The following is an 11,389-nucleotide window of genomic DNA, read 5'->3' as shown; positions in this document are numbered from 1 at the left end:
TACTTGGAAGGCTGAGGCGGGAGGATCGCCGGAGCACAGCAGATTGAGGCTGCGGTGGCCGGGAGCAGCCACTGCACTCCAGTCTGGGCGACAGAGTGAGACTCCAACTCAAAAAAAACAAAACAAGACAAATAAAATAAAATAAAAGGGCAGTAAAACTTCTCTGCATGATATTATAATGGTGGATACATGTCATTATAAATGATACATCTCACAGGGTGTACAACACTGAGAGTGAGCGCCAGTGTACACTATGGACTCAGGGTGACAGCGGCATGTCAATATATGGACATCAATTGTAACAAATGTACCACTCTGATGGGGGATGCTGATAATGAGGGAGGTTGTACACATGTGGAGCAGGGGGTACATGGGAACTCTCTGTACTTTCCATTCAATTTTGCTATGAACCTAAAACTGCTTCAAAAAAAATGCTTTTGGCCAGGAGCAATGGCTCATGCCTATAATCCCAGAATTCTGGGAGGCCAAGGTGGGAGGATAGTTTGAGTCCAGCAGTTTGAGACCAGCCTAGGCAATATAGGCTGTATATATTATATACCAAAACTCAGCAAACTGTAGACTTTAAATTTGTGCAGTTCATTGTACGTCAATTATGCCTCAATAAAGTTGCAAAAAAGAGGAAAGGAAGAGAAATCTAGTAGATTAAAAATGTAGTTGATTTAAACAGTTTTAAATTAAACAAAAGAAATCCTATTCTATAGAGCTATGGCTAGGGATTGATATTTACAATGTAGACATACTTTAAAATAAGGAACTAACAGGCACATACAATCCCATTTGTATCTAACAATCAGGTTGTACAACAAGAACATGGAAAATTCACCAAACTTAGGAAATAATACTGAGATTGTAACTATATGTCAATTATGCCATAGTTATTAATGGCATTATTTGAGCTTTATCTTTATTTTAAAAGTTTTACAATTTGAATTTGAAAACTAACTTAACATTTTAAGGAGAAGAGGTTTTGCCGAGTTCTTCATATCCTGGAATGCAAGCTTGATGAAGTCAGGGCCATTTCCTGTTTTGTTTATTACTGATCTCCTAGCACACAGGGCAGTTCTTGGCATATGATAAGGGCTCAAAAAAAACTTGCTGAATTAATGAATTAGAAAGATAGAGCATTACCAAATAATTTTAGAATATCAAGAGTTCCCTGAGAAAAGGTTTGAGGCAATACAAATCATTTTTGCTTGTAGTAAAAAAGTGCTAATCAAATCATGCTAGGCGAATTGCAACAGTTTTAGAAGTTTGTTTGTTTTTTAATACTGTCTTTAGGAGAGTGAACACCATTTTTGACTCTTTTTATCTAACACTCAGAAGTAGAAACTTTAGACCTCAGGTAACAGAACTTAAATGCAAAAATTTATAGACTCACTGAGCTCGGTCTTTCTTTCCAATTATATACTATGTTCTATATCTACAATAAAATCGACTACAATTTTACATATACTGCTGAAAAGATAAAAATCCAAGAAACATCATTCAGGTTCATCAGCAGACCTTTAGAAACAAATTTTGATTCAAGTGAGAGGGCAAGATAAATTTGATTTGTATTCATCATATTTAATTCTCTTGTTAAAGTAAGAAGTTTATTTTATTGAAATATTTTACCTGTGAAAATTTAACCCTTAGCTTTATAGAATAACAAGCTTTAAAGACAACTAAACTTTAATAGATTGGAGGAGACGGTGGTTTCTGATATCTTATGTTTTAAGTTTTCTATTTTGTTGTTTTTTATGTTTTCTCTGAGCCGAGGTCTCACTCTGTCACCCAGGCTGGAGTGCAGTGGCACAATCACAGCTCACCACAGCCTCAACTTCCTGGGCTCAGATGATCTTTCCACCTCAGCCTTCAGAGTAGCTGGGACTACAGGCCCATGCTACCAGGCCAGGCTAATTTTTTTGATTTTTTTGTAGAGACAGGTTTTGCTATATTGCCTAGGCTGGTCTCAAATTCCTAGGTTCAAGCATTCCTCCCACCTTGGCCTCCCAAAGTGTTGGAATTACAGGCGTGAGCCACTATACCTGGCCTTAAATTCCCTATCTTTATACTTACTGAAGACTGTTCTTATAACCCTAGAAACTCATTTATCTTGATTCTTCTGCAGATAATCATAAAAATGAGAAATGGCCTTTTAACGGGGCAAAAAGATGAAAGCAATTATAGATTGATTTTTCTACAGCTATAGTAATTTTTACTCCTACTCTTGCAAGTGAAAATAAATACTTCATAGAAAAACCACAGAAATATTAAAAGCATTATTTTTTTGCACATAAATGAAAAAGTCAGTTTTCAAATATTAATTGTCTTACGTTTTTAAAAATTACATAGCCGGACTCGGTGGCTCAGCCTGTAATCCCGCGCCTTTGGGAGGCTAAGGTGAGTGTATTGCCTGAGCCTGTGGGTTCGAGACCCGTCTGGGCAGCGAGATCTCATCTCTACAATAAATCAAAAAATCAGCCAGGCGTGGTAGTGCGCGCCTGTAGTTCCAGCTACTTGGAAGGCTGAGGCGGAAGGATCACCAGAGCCCAGCAGGTCGAGGCTGCGGTGGCCAGGAGCGGCCACTGTACTCCAGTCTGGGCGACAGAGTGAGATTCCAACTCAAAAAAAAAAAAATTACATGCAGTCACCCATCTCCCTAGAACCAGGGGGGCCTGCAGCAGTAGCCCCAATCAGAGACAATAGGCAACTAAACTGAGGTAGTGGCAGGTGGGGTATGAGAAAAAGAAAAGAGAAATTTCATAGGTGGAAGTGATGATGGTCTGGAGTCTTGACAATAACTGGTCGACAGTGGGGAGGGAGAAGGTGATTGGTAATATTAATAAACTACTAAGAAATAGAGAAAAAAGAGCATGGTTGGGATAAGAGAAAATAATGAGTTTAGTTTTGAATGTAACGAGTGGTGTTCAGCAGATAATTGAAAATTCAGCCCAGGAAGTCAGGAAAGAATCTGGAGAATCTGAGAGTCAGCTATGTGCAAGCAGTGGTGGACCACATGAAAGGACTCGAGGAGACCATGTAGAGTAAAGTACAAGAACTTCTAGAAAACCTCACATTAAGGGAATGAGCACAGTCTAGGCAACACAGAGAGACCTCATGTCTACAAAAAGTCAAAAAATTAGCTGGGGGTGGTGACACATGCCTGTAGTTCCAACTACTCAGGAGGCTGAGGGGGGAGCATCGCCTGAGCCCAGAAGGTTGAGGCTGCAGTGAGCCATGATTGTGCTACTGCACTACAGCCTGAGTGAGAGTGAGACCCTGACTTAAAAAAAAAAAGAAGAAGAAGAAGAAGAAGAAAGGAAAAAGGACAAGCAAGTAAAATAAACAAAAGAAGACGACTAAAAAGCATCAATGGAAGAGGTGGGAGAATGAGGAGAGAGTGGGGTCTTAGCCGGGCTCGGTGGCTCAGCCTGTAATCCCGTGCCTTTGGGAGGCTGAGGTGAGTGGATTGCCTGAGCCCGCGGGTTTGAGACCCGCCTGGGCAACTTGACAAGACCTCATCTCTACAATAAATCAAAAATTAGCCGGGCGTGGTAGCGTGCGCCTGTAGTTCCAGCTACTTGGAAGGCTGAGGCGGAAGGATCACCGGAGCCCAGCAGGTCGAGGCTGCGGTGGCCAGGAGCGGCCACTGCATTCCAGTCTGGGCAATAGAGTGAGACTCGAACTCAAAAAAAAAAAGAGAGTGGGGTCTTAAAGCCACGGGTTATGAAATTTTCAAGTAGAGAACAAATCAGTGAAGAGTCTAGAGAAGGGTAGGCTTTGGTGACTTTGCCATCGAGACATCATTTGCTAGAGTTGCTTTAACAGACTAGAGAATATCAGAATTGAAATATACCCATGGTTCTCTAGCATTCTAAGAACTGTAGTACTCTGCCTACCAAATTTAAGGTTAAGCTTTCTAAGCTACCAAAACACCATAAACTAGAGCATACTATGTGATTATAGCTTGATGCCACAAGTTGCTACCTTTTGATCTACTCATATGTTTACTTTTACCTCTCTCAGATCCAGGGAAAGTTTTGAATGACTGCTTCTAGTCTCTAATTTCAGCTAATCCATCAGTCAATTCTGTCCATTCGCTCTGAAAATTAGTTCTGGACGCCATCTACCTCTCACTACATCCACTGTTCCAACCTTGATCCAAATTAACCTCATCTCCAGTCTCTGTTATTGCAATGGATTCCCATTGGCCTCCTGCTTCAGTCCTTGGGCACCCTATACCCATGACTTAGCACAGCAGTCAAAATAACCTGTCCATAAAAAAACATCTACCAAATCACATCACTCCTCTGTTCAAAACCTTCCAGTGGTTTCTCACTTCACAAAATAGCCAAAATTCTTACAAAGGTTCATAAGGCCCTATTATAATCTGGTCCCTGGCTAGTTCTCTAGTCTCACCCCTTAACATTTTTCACCCTCCCTCGCTTGGTCTCAGCCCTGCTGGTCTCCATGCTGTTCATCTACACTGTAGTTTTCAAACTTTCATGTGTATCAGAATCATCTGATAGCCTGTTAAAATACAGATTGCTGGAATTTCTGATTTAGTAGCTCTGGAGGTGGCCGAGAATGTGTGTTTCTAACAAGTTGCTTATGCTGCTGATCAGACAACACTTTGAGAACCACTGATCTAACCCATCAACAACAGTCCTGCCTCAGGCCCTCTGCATTGGCTGGGGCATTCCTATCTCAAAGAGCCTCAAAGCCTCACTTTCCCCTTGCCTTGACTGAAATATCTTCTTATCAGTGACACAATTCTAGGCCTGTGAAAGGCAGCAATTCCACCCCTCCCTTCCCAAGTTAGACCACCCTGCAGACAAGCATCGCCCATATGCTAAGCTTCTGATCAGTTTTGCAGTGTTCTTTTAGATATAAATAGACAAACACATATAACCAGACATTTGAGAAGAAAAAAAATCTAGTATAAAATATAGACACCGCAACAAATAAGTTAAAACTTAAAAAAGATTACATTCACTAAATCCTAAGTGGGCCAGAGGGGGGAGGGTTGCATTCACCTTCATTCGGTTTTAATGGTAATTTGTGGTCAAACTAAACAGCAAAGTGCACTTATAGTACATTCTTTTTTAACTAGATTCCCTACAGCATGACTGATTTCAAAATGGATTGGTATGTCTCATCTATTATTTGGATTTAATCAAATGCTGGATAGTACTCAAGAACAGTGCCTTTGAAATATTTTCTTTGAGATAGAAAGCTAGGCGATATTTCACTTTCCTTGGCAAAGTTATCAAGTTGTTTAAATGCTTGTATACTTAACTATATCAGAGCAAAGTCCATTTTCAACAAATGAAACTAAAGCCACCTTTCAACTCCCATTCAGATAACTTTCTCCTCCCTCAAATGTTGTCATTTTTGTTTTTCAAAAGCTCTTCTTTATTCTCTTCTCCTGCCAAAAAGCCTCTTGGGTTGAGATCTACCAGTTTTTAACAAGATAATGCAAGTGCGAAAAGATGGGTGATGGGATACATTCATATAATTTCACTAGTTCTCAAAATCTTAGTAAGACTATATGAAAGGTTTTTTCTTCTTCTTCTTCTTAAAGATAAAAGTTAGAAGTATACTTAACATACATGACAAAGGACAGGTGGTGTGACTCAAGCCTGTAATCTCAGCACTTTGGGAGGCCCAGGCGAGAGGATTGCCTGAGCTCAGGGGTTCAAGACCAGCCTGGGCAACTTGGTGAGACCTTGTTTCTAAAATAAATCAAAAAACAAGCCAGGTGTGGTAGCACGCGCCTGTAGTTCCACGTACTTGGAAGGCTGAGGTGGAAGGATCACTTGAGCTGCACTCCAGCCTGTGTGACAAAAAACAATTCAAAAAACAAACAAACAAAAAAATACATTACAGCTGATACCAAAAGATCAAGGGTTGAAATTAAACACTCAGCTGACACCAAAGGTCACCATTATATAATGAACTACTGGGATACAAGAGTAAGTATGAAACAATCAAATCTTTTTTATTATCATTTCATTTTTAGATGTGTTAAAAATAATCTCTGGCTCAAGTCTGTAATCCCAGCATTTTGGGAGGCCAAGGCGAGAGGAATATCTGAGCCCAGGGATTTGAGACCAGCCTGGTCAACTTGGTGAGAACTTGTCTCTAAATTAAAAAAAAAAAATAGCTGGGTGTGGTAGCACGCACCTGTAGTTCCAGCTACTTGGAAGTCTGAGGCAGAAGGATCACCTGAGCCCAGCAGGTTGATGCTGGGACGGCCGTGAACGTGCCACTGTACTCTTGCCTGGGCGACAGAGTGAGACTCTGACTCAAAAAATAGTAATAATAATTTCTTAGCACTGAGAGCTGGTGGATTGATCCTATGGTACTCTACTTCATACTTGTAATAGTAGGTAGCTGCTTACTTTCAAACAAATCATTAGAGAATCAAGATTGTTTCTGACTAGCTTTGCCAGTCTAGCTACTGTTAAGAATGATGGTGTCACCAAATTACTAGGCTTTCTTTTCTATTTCATGATAATTAATAAAAGACTCATCTCCTATTCAAGTTCTAGGTTTAAAGATTTTGTTAACAATGATGATACTACAGGGGACCCAAAAGAATTATCTTTGGAGGGTGGGCCCCTTGTAGTACAGGCTTCCCCTACTAGGTAAGTGTTCTAGGAATCTATCAGCATCAGTGGGCCAGCTAGCAGTGTTTTGAGAGGCTGCGTTTGGCTTCAGTGAATTTTTTTTGGAGATTCTGTCAAAACATGTGCCCATGGGTGATTTATGGGTGCACCTGCTTATACCTGAGTGTTCAGCAGTTTTTGACCAAAAATGACATTACCCCATGCTCTCCCCTCCCTATTCACCCGATCTCACCCTGAGCAACAGTTTTTGCTTGTTTGTTTCTCCAGATGAAAAAAGTCCTCGGAAGAAAAACATTTTGCCAATGTGGAAGAGGTGAAATAAAAAACAGCAGAAGCACTAAAAGGCATCCAAACTGACAAATTTAAAAACTGCATTGAGCTGTGGAAAAAGCAACCCAGTTGGTGTACTGCATCAAACAGAGAATACCTAGCAGGTGACTGAAGCTTAAACATGTAAGAATATACAAATTTTTATAAGTAAATTCCAAGTTTTTTGGGTACCCTCTTGTATTTCATTGAAAAAATTCCATAAATTGAATCTTAGTGCACTGTTTGATGATGATGCTTTCTAAACACTTTCAGATTAGTCCAAAGTTGTTGCCCTAACTTTTAAAAAATTTTAATATTTTTAAGCATACTTATTGCTTCACATAATCACTTGAGAAAAATCTGTCCTTAAGCCTAAAAGTGTAATAACGGAGCAATGCAATTGGCTTTCAAAATTACAAAAATGTGATAAGCTTCCATCTATGTGTCAGTTTTTATTGCCTCTATGCAAATTTCAGTATCTTCTCAAGAATAGAATGATAGGATTTTTCTAGCAGATATATGTAAGAAATACTTGTATGCTTCAGGATACATCTGTTTGGTTACTTAAGCAGGTCCCAGTAAAAGAACTGCTTTCTCTGCCAGAAACCATTGGTCAGTAATCCTGCTATATTGGTATAGCTACCTCAGAGAACAATATTAAGGTTCTTTTGTTCAAGTAACACTTTTCAATATACAACTTCTCTTCCATTTTATAAAATATCTTGCAGGAATACATCACAAGGCAGTTTCAAAATCTCACCTATGTCATGTAATTTTCCTTAGTCTAAAATAAGTTTTCAATCCTGGAATCTAAAATCAATTGTACTTCCTATCTGGGTAATGGGGAGCCAGCTCCGAAACCCAAGCAAGCACAGGAACCCACTCTGGACTTCCTTTAGCTATGCCCCACCTCACAAGGTGAGGAGTATCTAGGGCCCAAGGAGTGTGCCCATTTGAAACCTATTCCTCATCCCGTTCTAGGCTAGATACCTGGGACCCTAAAGTTCTTTAATTCAGCGTTCCTGAAGGTAAACCATGCCACCATTAGGTGCAGCCCAACCTCCGGGGTCCCAAAGCATGGCTCTTTGTTGGGAGTAGAGAGGGAGTTTGGACACAAGGTCTAAAGTATGTGTGAGGTCTTTCAAAATGCAGTACATAGAGCCAAATGTGGAAGAGGAAGGGGAACAGTTCCTAGACCAGGGGCTGGGTCTTTTCATGATACCACGTTCCAAAACCGAACCCAAGAAGTCCAAAAATTCTAAATTTGATCTTGGACTTCCAGATCGCCATAAGGATATATTTGTCAAGGTAGAAAGAGAAAGAATTTTTTTAAAGTTTAAACTTTGTTGTATCATTTTAGAGTATGTAGACATATGTTTGTATTCCTGCCCCAGGCTCAAATGTTAAAGACCTATCTAGACTGCTTATAAATACTTGATATTATTACACTGATTAAACACAACAGTAACCTGGAATGATCATTTCTCAGATTCTGATATGGCTGACTCACTCTTATTTTTCTGGTTCCAGCTTATAAACCAGAGAAGTCTTCCCCAGTCACATAATATAAAATAGCCTGGCTGGGAGTGGTGGCTCAGTCTGGAATCCTAGCACTTTGGGAGGCCGAGGCAAGAGGATTACCTCGGGGGCTTGAGACCAGCCTGGGCACTTTTGTGAGACCTTGTCTCCACAATTAAAAAAAAAAAAAATAAGCCAGGTGTGGTAGTGTGCACCTATAGTTCCAGCTTGAAAGGCTGAGGTGAAAGGATCACCTGAGCCCAGCAGGTTGACGCTGGGGTGACCATGAGTGTGCTGCTGCACTCCAGCCTCGGTGACAGAATGAGACTCCAGCTCAAAACAATAGAATAAAACAGTCCTCATGACTCGTCCTTCAGCACATTATCCTGTTTTATGTTCATCACTGCACTTACTAGAATCTGAATTTATGTAAATTCTATCACAGCAGAGACACTGCCTGCCTTGTTATTCAGTTATAGACTGATGAATTCCTATCTTATTCCATGGGTTAGGTGGAATCTATAACAATGATTCTTAACTATGTGACTCAAATTGCCCAGATCTGGCCAGCGTGTCACCCTACATCCTCTTGCCATGTCCCCATCCTTTTCCCCCTCTTTGTTAGCACTTCTTTAACTTTGTGGCACTACAAGATGTTCCAGGTTCATCTTGTACTTTTCTGCTCCAGCCCAAGGAGCTCCTATTATTCTTCAGTCCTTTTAATATTCAATATTCCCAATGACTACATGAGATTATAAAGTGAATTTACCAAAGCAGTTCTACTCTCTGAGTCCTGGTTCCGTCTACAAGGATGGCTGATACCCCCAGACAGTATTCATAGCTCACCAACTAACTACAGGGAAAGGCAACAGTATTATATCTGTAAATAACATTTTGTGAAATGATGAATATCAAAATTTTTAAATATTATATACCAAAATTATTGTGTATTGGTGATAAGACCAAAAGCATAGTAGATACGTCTTGCAAGGTAGATGAGGAGGCTATTAGTTTTTTGTTACTGCTGTTATTTGTTGGTTTCATAAACTCTGGAGTCATGTGCAGTGGTTCAAGCCTGTAATCCCAGCACCTTGGGAGGCTGAGGTGAGAGGATTGCCTTAGCTCAGGGGTTTGAGATCAGCCTGGGCAGCTTGGTGAGACCTTGTCTCTACAATAAATCAAAAAATAAGCTGGGCGTGGTAACACACACCTGTAGTTCCAGCTACCTGGAAGGCTGAGGCAGAAGGATCACCTGAGCCTAGCAGGTCAAGGCTGCGGTAGCTGTGAGCATGCCACTGCATTCCAGCCCTGGTGATAGAATAAGACTCCAACTGCCCCCCCAACAAGAAAAGAAAACTCTGACAACCATCCTGTACAGGTGAAAGGAATGTTCTGAAATGTGATTTATTTCACTACTTCCTAGAGCTCTGTGTCCTTAGGAAAGTTACTCAACTGTTCTAAGCCTCAACTCATCCTCTATAAAACAGGAATAAGAGTGTTTATCTCATAGGGTTATTATAAGATTCCCCTGGGAAGCAGTTAGCACAGCACCTGGCATATTTAGGAGAGCTCAGTAATACCAGGCATTTCATTAATGTCCTGTGCAGAGTATGGCTGTATGACCTTTTTAGATACTGTGTAAGGAAGGGACCTACAAAGTTCCTGAGGGCACATGAAACACTTTCCCTTAATTAGAAAACCAATAATGATAACAAAATGTCATTTGCTATATATCCAATCCAAGCACTTGCTTTACTCAAGAATCCTAAGGAAACACACAGTTGTCTGGGGAAAGTGTGGAGCGCAAAGGACGGAGAGGGCTCCCACCAACAGCAGCTATTCACAGCTACTTCTTGGTTCCCTTTAGATACACAAGTATTTTTTTTCCTAGTTCATGGATGGGTTCATTTGCTCTAGCTTCGTTTTTTGTCTTTTGAGTTGGAGTCTCACTCTGTCGCCCAGGCTGGAGTGTCGTGGCATGCTCCCGGTCACCGCAGCCTCGACCTGCTGGGCTCCGGCGATCCTTCCGCTTCAGCCTTCCGAGTAGCTGGAACCACAGGCACGCACTATCACACCCAGCTATGCTCTAGCTTCTTTAAAGAAAAAAACTACGCACTAAATGTATCTTAATTGGTAATGTTATCTGATGACTTTGCTAATTTTTGGCAATATTTAGTGGGCAGATGGCCCACTGACATAAGCCTCACTGGCTATGTGGTTTTTTGTTTTGTTTTTTGTTTTTTTTGAGTTGGAGTCTCACTCCGTTGCCCAGACTGGAGTGCCGTGGCCGCTCCCGGCCACCGCAGCCTCGACCTGCTGGGCTCCAGCGATCCTTCTGCCTCAGCCTTCCGAGTAGCCGGGATTACAGGCATGCGCTACCACGCCCCGGCTGATTTTTTGATTTATTGTAGAGATGAGGTCTCGCCAAGTTGCCCAGGTGGGTCTCGAACCTGCGGACTTAGGCAATCCACTCACCTCAGCCTCCCAAAGCGCTGGGATTACAGGCTGAGCCACCGAGCCCGGCTGGCTATGTGGTTTTAACCATAACTTAGTTCCACAATGGTGAACCCCAAAATAATGTTATAAGATAATAATGTATTTTGGGACTTCTAAAAATGACTGAGAACCCTACCAGTGGCAATTAAAAAAAAAAAATGCTTAACCTTTTTGAATGATATTTTAACAATACATAGTGGAAGACTTAAAAGTATAGATTTTCTTTTCTGAACAAGAATTATAATCCTAGAATTTGCCCTAAAGAAAACAGAATGAAAAAAGTGTATACAAAAATATTTATCATGCCGGGCTCGGTGGCTCAGCCTGTAATCCCGCGTCTTGGGAGGCTGAGGTGAGTGGATTGCCTGAAACCGTGGGTTCGAGACCCGCTTGGGCAACTTGGTGAGACCTCATCTCTACAATAAATCAAA

At 41.0% G+C, this 11,389-nt stretch overlaps 1 protein-coding gene across 1 annotated transcript in view; it reads right to left on the bottom strand.

The window, feature by feature from the left end:
- Positions 1-11,389, bottom strand: part of SLC41A2 (solute carrier family 41 member 2) — a 148,987-nt gene that overhangs the window by 89,144 nt on the left and 48,454 nt on the right. The gene's annotated exons all lie outside the window — the stretch shown is intronic.

This window comes from Carlito syrichta, unplaced genomic scaffold (genome assembly GCF_000164805.1).
Source record: "Carlito syrichta isolate Samal-C Ts95f unplaced genomic scaffold, Tarsius_syrichta-2.0.1 Scaffold306749, whole genome shotgun sequence".
Classification (NCBI taxonomy): Eukaryota; Metazoa; Chordata; class Mammalia; order Primates; family Tarsiidae; genus Carlito; species Carlito syrichta.
This window is presented reverse-complemented; position numbering and strand designations above follow the sequence as displayed.